Below are 14,199 nucleotides of genomic sequence, written 5' to 3'. Positions count from 1 at the left end.
TTTTCTTAGAATTTTTTCTTGTATTTTAATTCTCTATTTGATAACTTGGAAAGCTCTGCTAATATAGCCTTTTGGACTGCAAGAACTAGCAGTGAGAAATCAAATCAGTTAAGCTTACTCTTTCTTTCAATAAATGTTTTGTGAGGTTTCAAATAAGTTGCTGTCTAGTCAATTCTGGCTCATAGCAACCCTATAGGACAGAGTAGAACTGCCCCATAGGGTTTCCAAGGAGTAGCTGGTGGATTCGAACTGCTGACCCTTTGGTTAGCGGCCAGGCTCTTAACCACTGCACCATCAGTGCTGCTGTGAGGTCTTACTACAACTTAATTCATGAAAAGAAAAAGAAGGAGACTAGGTGCCGACTTTCTAGCCACTGTCTAAAAAGGCGCCCTTGAAAAACAGTGACTAACAAAGTGATATTTTTCTCTGTAGTTTTTATGTACATTAAGAAAAATTTATTGTGAATGTTTCTAAATTCAGAATATTAACCCGAAGGAATGTTGAGCCTGTAGTGAGGCTAGGATGTAGCGTGTCCCAACGTTAAAAACGTTACTGCTCAGGAAATACAAGGAGTATGCGGACACGTACTTCTTGGGCCCATGAGTGACTTCTGAGATCTTCCTGTAATTAGTGGGCCAGTTTAACTTAATCAGAATTAATTTAGTTAGCATCAAGTGTGTGTTAGGGATTTTGTTAGGTCTCCTTATAGATTAAAAAAAAAAAATTTGATCCTCTTTCAATAAATGTTGGGAAATTAGATATCTGTGTGGAAAAAAAATAGAGCTACATCACTATATAAAAAGTAAATTCCACATAAACGTGAAAAGCAAAGCTTTAAATTTGTAGAAGAGAATATAGAAAAATCCCTTCATGCCCATAATTGAGAGGTTTACTTAAACTATAGAGGAAAAAAACATATCATAAAAGCAATGAATAAATAAACTACAAGTTTAATATATTAAATAGTCGCCCAAGTATGCCAAGATAAAGGCAATATATAGGCCACAGATGGGTGAATAGATTGATAGTGCATATAATCTATAAAGAATTATTATTCAAAACATTTAAACTTCTCTAACAAATCAGCAAGAAACACACACATACAAAACAAACAAAAATTAACAAAGGATAAAATATGCAATTCATAGAAGAGTAAGTTTTAAAGATCAATAAATAAAGAGATAGTAGTGTTAAAATAGTGAAAAAATGGAAATAAACTGAATGTTCGTCAGCAGAATGGGTGAATATTTTGGGGTTTATTCATAAAATTGAATATATTATTCCTTTTTTTTTTGTATTACTGAAATTGTTTATTAAAACAGTCTTGTTCTTTTTTTCCCACAATTTAAACAGAGCCACTTACTTAAGTGATCTAGTACAATCCTTCCTTAAAACCAAACAAACAAAAAAACCAAACTGCCCATAGAGTTTCCAAGGAGCACCTTGTGGATTTGAACTGCTGACCTTCTGGTTAACAGCCAAGCTTTTAACCACTGCACCACCGGGGTTCCCATAGCCACTATTTTTATTTATCCTTCCTTAGGAGTGTTGAAAGAAAAATCTGATCAAGAAGCCAATTTGAGTTAAAAGTTTTTATTGGGCAGACGAAGCTGTTCAAAAACAGAGCGCACTCCTCTGAAAAGATGAGCCCATCACATTAAAATTTTGATCAGCTTATACACAGTATGGGAACTCTGCTGGCGTAGTGGTTAAGTGCTACCGCTGCTAACCAAAGGGTTGGCAGTTCAAATCTGTCAGGCATTCTTTGGAAACCCTATGGGGCAGTTCTGCTCTGTCCTATAGGGTCACTATGAGTTGCAATCGACTCGATGGCACTGGGTTTGGTTTTTTTGGGTTTTGGTTATACACAGTACAAACTGTTAGGAGCTTCCCAAAAGGGACATTCACCTACTGGACACGTGGTGGCTTGGATTGCTTCATGAAGTTTGTATGTCTGCAATTTATAGGCTGGTTATGGCTTTACCTGATTATTTACATTTTCCCAGCACTGCCTTTATCACTTTTGGTTTCTGGGAAGGGTTATGAGTTAAGTTAAAACTGGGAGGCCATTTTCTTTAACAAGAGGAAGTTAAAATTTACTTGTCAAATACCAAGTGTAGAACTGGATTAAGTAGAATTCTATTTAAATTTTTTCAAAAGAATATGTGTTTTAAAAAATTTAAGAACTGATATAAATGTAGATGAAAAAGAGTAACTTTCACTAAATCTGAAATCTAAGGTATCTCTGCTGAAACAAGAGCAATCTAAATGAAAATAAAGCTGCTTTATAATTGTAAATTTGTGTTGGAAGAAAAGATAACCTGATAGAATAGTTGAAATATAATTGAATATTAAAAGCCAAAAAAAAAAAAGTAACTTCAAAAAAAGATATGAGCCAGAACGAATTGTCCATAATGATATTAATACTTCAGCTTGGGAGTTTAGCCAGGTGGTCAAGTTTAAGGGTGATGTAGTAGTCCATTTAGCTTGTACTTTTGTAATGTTTGTTATGTATGGACCTGATACTTTGATATCTCCCAATATTCTGTAATTTTGAGGTTAACAGTAGCAAATTTGATAAGACAGAAAAAAAAAATACCACTGTAATTGCAAAAATGTTTGTATAGAAGAGTAGTCATAAAAATTTGTCCCTAGTCTCACCTCCAGAACCTTCTTCATGCTGCTCCATGTATTAATTAAATAGAATGGGTAGGCTGAGGTGATAAAATTGTTCTAAGATTTAGTTTAAATTTAAAATAGGTCCTCGCTAACTCACAGGTAAATTGGTTAACATCTCACAACTATGTAGAAGATTCGGAATCCTGAATCCTGTGGCTGAGTCAGCGTTATAGAAAGTCTGGAGCATGGGGGGGGGAGCAGGACAAGAAGGCATGCAAGTCATGGTGCCAAGAGAAGGACTTTCCCAATCTTTTAATTATTGGTTGTGAAACAAATCCGTTGCAAAAATGTGGAGTCTTCTACCCTGACATTATGTTTGCTTGTTTGTGGCATAGGCAGTGTCACAGAATTTCTGGAGTGCTGGTAATTAGTTTTCGTGATCACTTTGTAAAGTTTGTCTGCCTATTTGTTTATCTATTTGCTTATTTAAATGATATTGGCCATGGAAAGAATACTTTGTTGCCATTTAGAGATGGGTTGTAATATTTCATTTTAAATGTTTTTATGGGATAGACAAATAATATAAACATAATATACCTTACTGGTTTAGTCATCTATGAATAATATTACTACCCTAATGCTTTTCAAAATCTAGACATGAAATCTACTAAATCTGTTTGAAAACACCTATGTATGCATTAAACAAGGTATAAAAAAACCAAACAAGCAAAAAAACATTTCCATCAAGTTGATTCTGACTCATGGCGACCCTATAAGAGAGAGTAACACTGCCCCATAGGGTTTCCAAGGAATAACTGGTGGATTCGAACTGTCGACTTTTTGGTTAGCAACAATAGCTCTTAACCACTGCACGACCACAGCTCCAAACAAGATACAAAAACAAAAACAAACCCGTTGCCATCAAGTCGATTCCGGCTCATAGCAACCCTGTAGGACAGAGTACAACTGCCAAACACATAACCAGTGTGCCACCAGGGCTACCAGGGCTCCAAACAAGGTATAAAACCAAAAGCAGTTGATAGGCACAGTTAAACTGCCCCCTAGGATTTGTAAGGAGCAACTGGTGGATTCAAACTGCTGACCTTTTGGTTAGCCAGACAAGTTCTTAACCACTACACCACCAGAGCTCCCCAAATAAGGTGTAAACCAAAACCAAACGCACTGCTGTCAAGTCGGTTCCAACTCATAGTGACACCAGAGGATAGAGTAGAACTGCCCCACAGGGTTTCTAGGAATCAGCTGGTGGATTTCAACAGCAGACCCCTTGGTTAACAGCCATAGCTCTTAACCACTGTGCTACCAGGGCTCCAAATAAGGTATAAAAAATTTAAAAAATTATATAGGATGGTTTATTTCTCCACTACTTGGGTACATCTTTGTGTTTGGTTTTCCATGTGTACTTTTTATTAGTGAAAACCCTTAACCTGCAATTTTATGTTCCTTTTTATTAACATAGTTCAGAACAGGAAAATGGTAAATAAATGCTGATGAAATCAATAATTTGTCCCCTGGCAACCTCAGTCATTGGGAAATAGCCAGCTTTTGTCACTGTCACAAAAACCAAGCTTAAAGCTTTACGTTTCACTTTTATGCGAGTGCATCAGCCTCTCGATCGCAGCTGATCAATTCATTTCCTAATTTATATCATTATAGAAACAGAAGATTAGAAATGGGCAGTAAGGAGAGTAGACCCTGACAGTACAAAGTAGTAAAAGCTGATAGCCTGTAGGAAGAAAATAAACACCCAAAAAAAACAGAGAGAGAGGAACTGAAGAGCAGAGAAGTGGTGTTGGGGCTACTTAGAAAAGGAGCAAATCCGGCAATTTTGATGCTTAGTATTAATCACTCTCAAAGTTTCAAAGATGGTTTCTGAAATGGAAATTCCCAAAGTTTCAAAGACGGATTGACACAGTGGCTGCAACAATTGGCTCAAACAAAGCTACTATTGTGAAGATCACACAGGACTGGGCAGTGTTTCATTCAGTTGTACATAGGGTCACTATCAGTCTAAACCAACTTGTCCGCAGGTAACAACACCAACAACAAAGTTTCATTTATGCTGAAAATGTCAATGCTCTGTATAACATGTCCTCCAACATTGGTGATGAACGGAGAGTTGCAGTGATTGACTTTTCTCTTGTTGTAGTGACATGCTTGGCTGCTAACTGAAAGACTGCATGTTTGAGTCCACCCAGAGGCTCCTGGGAAGAAAAGCCTGTCAATCTACTTCCAAAAAACTAGCCTTTAAAAACCTTATGAAGCACAATTCTATTTTGACACACATGGGGTCGCCATGAATCAGAACTGACATGATAGCAACTAGTAGAGTAGCAGGTAGAGTATTACCCATTTCTACAAATTTCACTAACAAATATGTATGTGAATTTTTTGATAGTGACCTAAACTTTTACTGTTAAGATAAACATCTTAACAAAATGTTAACTTAAACCCTGAGTGGTTATGAGGATGTTAGAGGACGTTATTGGCAGCGGCTGGTAACACACGACAGTGATTTACCAATATTATTGAATATGAAAACTTGAAAGATTTTTAAGAATTTTCACTGCAAACCCAAAAGCATCACATTACATCGCCAGTTACAGAAGAATACCAATATTAATATCACACAAGAAGTTGGAGTCAATTTTTCCAGTGACTCCAATATTAAAAAAGGAAGAACGGAGGTCCTAGGAAATCAGAGGAGAAAAAAAAAAGGGAAGAAAATGAAAACCTAAGTCAAAATTGAACTCTTTGATCGTGCAATATGTTCAGAACATCAGGAAGTAGATAAAATGGTAATCCAGAGAGCTTTTCACCCATGAAATGAATATTTTGTGAGAAGGCTAATCTCTTTCAATCTATGGAGTCAGAATCTGGATTAGTGGCACACTTTGGGCGACAGACTCGCCAAAACATCCTCAAGGTTAACCACAGGGTGCATAGCCTTGCAAAACAAATACAAATATTAAAAGAAACATCCTTCCAGAATGCATCTATTCCTTTCCACCAACTAAGCTTCCACATTATATTTGCACCGAAAACATTATTCCTGAGATGGAAATAGATGTTGTATTACACAGCTCTATTATTTTCGTGTCAGAAGACTGATTACAGTGATGGAAAGATTTAAAATGTGTCATGCTTTGCAGTAGAAAAGCAACATTTCTCCTGAAGTCATTTAATATTTCATTCCTGGAATACTCAATGATGTCAAAAATCAGAATCCTTTAACTTTGTGTTATGTAGGTAAGGAAAAAACAAACATCAATTTATAGAGAAAGGCCACAGATGTCACTTAAAATCCAGTAGTAGATAATATAGCCTGGCAGCCATCATAACGTTCGGTGTTTTTATGATTCAGAAAACACCACAATCAGGTTAAACAAATAGTATTTTTTATTAAATTTCACTCAGTCCTAGGGCTGATTATTCATCTGTGTTCCACTCACAGACTCAAGCACTGTAGTTACAATCAAAAGACAGCTCGAGCTGGAACTACTAATCCTGCCTGTGTAGTTCTCTGGAAATAAGGGAACAAAACAAAACGACAGCAGAAAACCCCTCAGATAAAATCCTGATGAGGAAGAAGATGAAAACTATCATGTTGTACAGTTAGGCGGTTAAATGCTTAAAATAAATAAAATAATGTGGCAAAGGAAGGTTTAGAGTCCTGCAGTGTTCTGCTCATCTTTCAGAACTCATGCACTTTTTACATAAAGAACCATAGAGCACTTATATTTCATGGTGGACCCAGTCTGATTTTATAGCAATTTTGCGGGTAAACATGAACAGTAAGGCCGCTCAGATTTCATTGCTAAAAAGCCCTATCACTAAGTGGGACAGAGTACAGTCACGTGCAGCATAATGCCCATTCAGGCATGGTCCCATCGGATATGAGTTTCTGGTCCCATAAGGTTATAGTAGAGTTCAGAAAACCTGATCTGAGAACAGGACATAGCAAATGTAACTGGACGTAGTGAACGCAACAGATTCCCACACACAGCACATGTATCTCGTGCCTCTTGCACACAAAGCAATTCTGCTGCCAGGCATATAATGGTACAATATATAACCTACAGCAGATAACTCTTCATAGTCATAGTAAATGTTTATGTTACTGGCTTGTATATGTACTGCACTTTCTGTTGTTATTTTCATGGGAACTTTACTTACAAATAAAAAGTTTATCATATAACAGCATACACTTCCACTCATAGACAGTAGCATCTAAGCATGTTTATCGTGCAGCTCTTGAGTGTGGTAATGTTATCTCTCTGTTTAACTTTCTTTAGAAAATATTATCACGAAGTGCATCATGGCTCCCAAACACAGCAAAGTCATACTAGTGATAGCCGCAGCAAGACACAAAGGAGAAGCATCAATTTGGAAGCAAAACAAAAAGCACTCCATATAGCTTGGCTAAGTACATAAACACAGTGTCCGCAAATGTCCAAATCACCTAACATCCTGTTTCACAGAACATGTTGTGGACATGAAGCAATGCATGAATATATAGAGTAAAAGGAGTCCTCAGGTGATGCAAAAGGTTAATGGGCTCGGCTGCTAAAAGAAAGGTTGGAGGTTCAAGGGCCCCCAGAGGCACCTCAGAAGAAAGGTCTGGGGATCTAATTCTGAAAAAATCAGCTGTTGAAAACCCTGTGGAACACAGTTCTACTGTGACACATATGAAGTCACCATGAGTTGGTTGGAATCAACTCAAAGGCAACTGTTTTTGCTTGTTTGTTAATCGGGTAAACAATGCTCAAAAGAAGAGACAGCTGCTGATGTTACACCCTACCAGCAGTCAGTTCACCACAAAATTTAAGCTGCTTCTACTCACCCCGACCCTCCGCCCTGGGGCTGGATGTGTTCTCCTAGCTGAGCTTCTGACAGTTCCTGGAGCGGGCTGTGCATTCTGCTTCTGGCTCTCTGCATTTCAAGCTGAGACCTTAAATTCTCTGTAAAATCTTCCTTGACCCACCAATGTGCACGTACTTTATCACAACACTCATCATACAGTATTACACTTACTAGTTTGCTTGTCCCCATTAGCAGATTGCAAGCTTCTTCAAGACTGGACCTGGGTTTGGCATGTAGTGACACTCAAAAAATATTTCTTAAATGAGTATCTGTGTATATTGGCATTAAGTAGATTTGATTTTTTAATGCTAAAGATGTAGATAATATAGTTAAAACTACGTAATCGTTACACTTTGAACTTAGACTAAAATTAATTGGCAACTCCATTCCTACATACCCATTAGTGTTCCAGTGGATATTTCCAAAATAAACAAAGAACAGACAAGAGGGAAATCCTCATTCCCTAGGAACAATGTCAAGAAGCACATACATTACCTTAGGCAAGAGGTTTCAACTTGTAAAAATAAATCTTTGTGGATGTTTGATTATGAAATCTGAGAAACATGAGTCAGTTGTATCAGAGCCTGAAAAGTAGGGAAAGCATGTGATGGGAAACAATATTAAAGTCATCTTTTTTTTTAATTATATTTTTTGACATTTTCATTTTGCTCCATTTCAAAACTTTCATTGTGTTTGCCTACATTGGACAATTGTTTGAATTTATTGAATTTTGAATCACAAAAACTACTGTGAACTACTTAACGCTCCTACTAAATTTACCTTCCAGATGGATTTTTAAAAAATAACAATAATTTTTCATATTAATCTCTCTTCTTAATCCTCCAATAGAATTTTCTAATCTATTATTTAACTTCTAGTATTGTTTTCACTTTATTTCTGTATTGCTTTCTATAGAAGTTGAATGTTTCAAAACTTTTCTTGGTTGACACAAGCAAAATTGGGACCCTTTTCATAAAATTTCACCATGCTACTTAAAATCATTTATTCAAAATAAAACGTTGCTAGCAATAGTCACTGGAGAGGACTTGATTTATATGTCCTATATTGCTAGGTGTGCAGTCAGAAATAATTTAAATTAACATTTATCATGGTGTAACTTCCTCAAGTCAAAGATACCAACAGAGAAGCAAAGAGAGAGAGATCAGTGGTTCACAGTAGATGAGCAATTAAAAGATTATCTTTCTAATATTCAGTTGCCTTGTTTTCGTGAAGTTTGGCAGAACATTTCACAGTAGCAATAAGTGTCTGTAGTTTTTAATTTTCATGTTTATAACGTAGGTAGGACATCCATCCGATTTGTTGTAAGTAATCCAAGTTCAGCAAGTTCTTTATAAATTTAAAATGATACGCAACTAAACCAGGATTCTCTCTGGGCCTGATTTCTGGCTGACCTGATGGCGTCCTTCTCAGGGCTCAGAAAGAAGGCATGGCACCTGCTGTGATTTCCTCCCAGTGAAAGTCTCAACAACCATCTGGACACTCAACAGCCTCTTTCCAGGACAGCTGCCTATATCAGGTATTTTAACTATGATATATCAGAACCGTAAAGTTTGAAAATGGATGGAAAATATTTAAACTATCAATTCTTGCAGTCATTATTCTACCACATACAAAGACCCAGAAATCAATTTTTGGTGATGCGAAATACTGTGGCATGTCCAGGTGATGACATTTGTGTGTTTAGATCATGTTCCATTTTCCAAAGTTCTCCCCTTCTTCAACCAACTGCTGTGGTAGTTTTAAAATACATCTACAAATTCTTTGACAATACTTCCATCAGGAGATGGAATCTAATTCCCTCCCCCTTGAATTTGTTCTGCCCTTAGTGATGAGTAGAATGAGGTGGAAGCGATGCTCCATGAGTTCTAAAGCTAGTGCATAAAAGACATTACATTTTGAGTGTGTCGCTCTTTCTCTCAGGATGCTTTCTTAAGACCAGCCACCATATTGTGAGGAAGTTCCAGCCATGGGGAGAAGGCAAACATAAGTGTTCTGGCCATAAGCTCCAGCTAGAGCCCTGGTTGACAGCAAGGACCAACCAGATCCTTGTGACTGAGGGAGACTTCGGAACGACTCCAGCTCCAGGCATTCTCTGACTACTGCATGAGAAACACTGAAGAAAGACTTTGTGCAAGAACTATCAAGATGAGCCCAATCAATCCCAGAAACAGGAAAGATAATAATCATAATAAATTATGTTATTGTTTTACACCAGTATATTTGGTTTGGTTTGTTATACAGCTATAGATAACTAGAATGACTGTGATCTAGATTCTTCTGCCCAGCCAATATTTTACCGATACTGGTTATTCAGATTAGATTTATTGACCAATTCAATGGATAGCCTTCAGTTTGACATGGGCCCATTCTTCCCTTTGCCTTTTTGGCTTCTGTGACATTTTTCGATTGGGCATATCTTTCTATATCTCTGAGAATCACCTCATGGTCTACTTCCCTGGGTTCTTTGCCCTCTACTATAATGCTAGTTTTCTTCATATTTCTTTCCCTAATATTTTCTACAACCCACCAGGCACATGTGACAGGAAGATTCACAGGGACCTCAGACTCATTATTAAATTCTTTGTTTTTCCACCAAGTATTCATGTCCTGTCTTTTCATTTCTTTTAGAAATACCACCATGCAACCAGTGAGAAAATAAAACAAACCAAAACAGAAAGCTGAAGATCATATTTGTTCTTTCCTTGCACTCAGCATATCTAATATGCAAAATAATCTTACAACGTCACCCACTTCAGCGTAGTTAAGAGGTTGTTCTAAAATTGAAAGTTTACTTCATTGTATTTTCACCTAGCCCTGTTTTCTACAGGATGATGTCTAAATACTTAAAATTACATTTAATAATAACATTAAGTAACAATATTAAGTAAATTTATTTCCTTTGGTGCTAAAGTCTTTAGTCCCTAGAGCAGCTCTATGAAATAGATACTATTATAATGGATATAATATTAAATACCAGGTAATTACTAAAAAAAAAAAAAAAAAAAAAAATTTTTTTTTTTTTTTTAATTACCTGTCCACAACGTTTTGTTTTTATTTCACATCCCTGTTTTTGTTACTGTTGTTAGGTGCCATGGAGTTGATTCCGACTCATCATGACCCTATGTACAATAGAACAAAACATTACACAGTCCTGCACCATCATCACAGTCATTGCTGTTTGAGCCCATTGTTGCAGCTGCTGGGTCAATCCATCTCATCTAGGGTTTTCCCCTTTTTTGAAGCCCTTCAACCTTACCGATCATGATGTCCTTTTCCAAGGACTGGTCTCTTCTCATAATATGTCCAAAGTACATGAGACAAAGTCTCGCCATCCTCACTTCCAAGGAGCCATATGGCTGTACTTCTTCTAAGAAGACTTGTTTGATCTTCTGGAAGTCCATAGTATATTTAATATTTTTTGCCAATACCATAATTCAAAGACACCAATTCTTCTTTCAACAACATTCATCATCCAGCTTTTGCATACACATGAGGCTATCGAAAATATTATAGTTTGGACCAGGTGCACCTTAGCCCTCAAAATGGTGTCTTTGCTTTTCAACTCTTGAAAGAGATCTTTTACGCAGATTTGCCCAGTGCAATACCTCATTTGATTCCCAACTGCTGCTTCCATGGATGTTGATTGTCAATCCAGGCAAAATGCATTGATGATCCTTGACAATTTCAGTCTTTTCTCCATTTATCATAATGTTGCATATTGATCCAGTTGTGAGAAGTTTTGTTTCCTTAATGCTGAGATATAATTCATACTGAAGACTATGTGGTCTTTTATCTTCATCAGTAAGTGATTCAAGTTCTCTTTTTTTTCACTTTCAGCAAGCAAGGTTTTTTCATCTGCATATTGCAGGTTGTTAGTCTTCTTGCAATGTTGATGCCACATTCTTCTTCTTATTGGCCAGCTTCTCAGATTATTGGCTCAACACACAGATTGAATAAGTATGGTGAGAGGCTATAACCATGACACACACATTTCTTGATTTTAAACCACATGGTGTGCCCTTGTTCTGTTTGAACAATTGATGAGCACAATTAAGGGTTCTAGAATTCCCATTATTTACAATGTTATCAATAATTTGATATGATCCACACAATTGGATGCCTTTGCATAGTCAATATAACACAGATAAATACTTTTTGGTATTTTCTGCTTTTAGCCAAGATCAGTCTCACATCAGCAATGATATCCCTTGTTCCACTTCCATTTCTGAATACGGCTTGAATTTCTGACAGACTTATGTCAATGAGCAGCTGCAAGCGTTATTGATTTATATTCAGCAAATTTTCACTTGCATGTGATATTAATGATATTGTTTGATAATTTTTGTATTCTGTTGAATCACCTTTCTTTGAAATAGGCACAAATATGGATCTCTTATAGTTATAGGTTAGATAGCTGTTCTCAAATTTCTTGGCATGACAAGCTAGAGCTTCCAGCTTTACATCCTTTTGTTGAAACATCTCAAATGATCCTATAGCATCCTCACAGTCATTGTTATACTTGAGCCCATTGTTGCAGCCACTGTGTCAGTCCATCTCATTAAGGGTCTTCCATTTTTTTTTTTGCTGACCCTCAACTTTACCAAGCCTGATATCTTTCTTCTGGGACTTGTCCCTCCTGATAACATGTCCAAAGTACGTGAGGCAAAGTCTGACCATACTAATGAGCATTCTGGCTGTACTTCTTGCAACAGAGATTTGTTCATTCTTCTGGCAGTTCATGATATATTTAATATTCTGCACCATCACCATAATTCAAAGATGTCAATTCCTCTTCTGGTTTCTTTATTCATTGTCTGATTTTTGCATGAATGTAAGGTGATTCAAAATACCATGGCTTGTATCAGGCCTATATTAGTCCCCAAAGTGACATCTTTGCTTTCTAACACTTTAAAGAGGACTTTGCAGTAGATTTGCCCAACGCAATACATCATTTCACTTTTTGACCGCTGCTTCCATTGGTTGATTGTGGATCCAAGTAAAATGAAATCCTTGACAACTTCTATCTTTTCTCCATTTATTGTGATGTTGCTTATAAGTCCAGTTGTGAGGATTTTTGTTTTCTTGTTTTGCAAGCCATACTGAAGGCTGTAATCTTTGATCTTCAGTAAGTGCTTCAAGTCCTCTTTACTTTCAGCAAGTAAGGTTGTGTCATCTGCATAACACAGGTTGTTAATGAGTCTTCCTCCAATCCAGATGCCACATTCTTTTTCATATAGTCTGGCTTCTCAGCCTATTTGCTCAGCATACAGATCGATTAAGTATGGTGAAAGGATACAAGCCTGACACACACATTTCCTGACTTTAAAACCCACAGTATCCCCTTGTTCTGTTTGAATGACTGCCACTTGGTTTATGTACAGCTTCCTCATGAGCACAATTAAGTGTTCTGGAATTCACAATGTTATCCATAATTTGTTATGATCCACACAGTCGATTGCCTTTGTGTAGTCAATAAAACACAGTAAGCATCTTTATGGTATTCTCTGCTTTCATCCAAGATCCCTCTGACATCAGCAATGATATACCTCATTCCAGGATGTCGTCTGTATATAGCTTGAATTTCCGGATGTCCCTGACAATGTACTCCTGCAACAGCTTTGGAATGATCTTCAGTATTATTTTACTTGTGAGTGATATTAATGATATTGTCTGAAAATTTTAGAATTCTGTTGGATCACCTTTCTTTGGAATGAGTACAAATATGCATTTTTTACAGTCGGTTGGCCAGGTAGCTGTCTTCCAAATTTCTTGGCATAGACGAGTAAGCACTTTGAACACTACATCCATTTGTTGAAACGTCTCAATTGGTATTCCATCAATTCCTTGAGCCTTTTTTTTTGTCAGTGCCTTCAGTGAAGCTTGGACTTCATCCTCAGTATCATCGGTCATTGATCATATGCTACCTACTAAAGTGATTGAATGTCGACCAATTGCTTTTGGTACAGTGACTCTCTGTATATTCTTTTCATTTTTTCTTGACCTTTCCTGTGTTATTCAATATTTTCCTTGTAGAATTTATCAATATTGCAACTGGAGCCTTTAATTTTTTTTTTTTTTTTTAAGTCCTTTCAGCTTGAAAAATGTTGAGTGTGTTCTTCCCTTTTGGTTTTTTAACTCCAGGTCTTTGCTCATGTCATTATAATACTTTTCTAAGACTTCTTGAGCCACCCTTTGAAATCTTCTGTTCAGCTGTTTTACTTCATTTCTTCCTTTCGCTTTAGCTACTCTACATTCAAGGACAGGTTGCAGATTGTCTTCTGACATCCATTTTGGTCTTTTCTTTCTTTCCTGTCTTTTTAATGACCTATTTTCTTTCTTAATGTTGGATGTCCTTGATATCATCCCACGACTCATCTGGTGTTTGATCATTAGTGTTCAATGCTTCAAATCTATTCTTGAGATGGTCTTTAAATTCAGTTAGGATATATTCAAGGCCATGTTTTGCTCTTGTGGACTGTTTTAATTTTCTTCAGCTTTAACTTGAACTTGCATATGAGCTATTGATGGTTTGTTCCAGAGTCTGCCCCTGACCTTGTTCTGACTGATGATATTGAGCTTCTCCATCATCTCATTCCACAGATACAGTCAGTTTGATTCCTGTGTATTCCATTTGGTGAGATCAATGTGCATAGTCACCATTTATGTGGCTGAAAAAGG

The sequence above is a fragment of the Loxodonta africana genome, chromosome 4 (assembly GCF_030014295.1).
Source record: "Loxodonta africana isolate mLoxAfr1 chromosome 4, mLoxAfr1.hap2, whole genome shotgun sequence".
In the NCBI taxonomy this organism is placed as follows: Eukaryota; Metazoa; Chordata; class Mammalia; order Proboscidea; family Elephantidae; genus Loxodonta; species Loxodonta africana.
Note: the sequence above shows the minus strand (reverse complement) of the source record.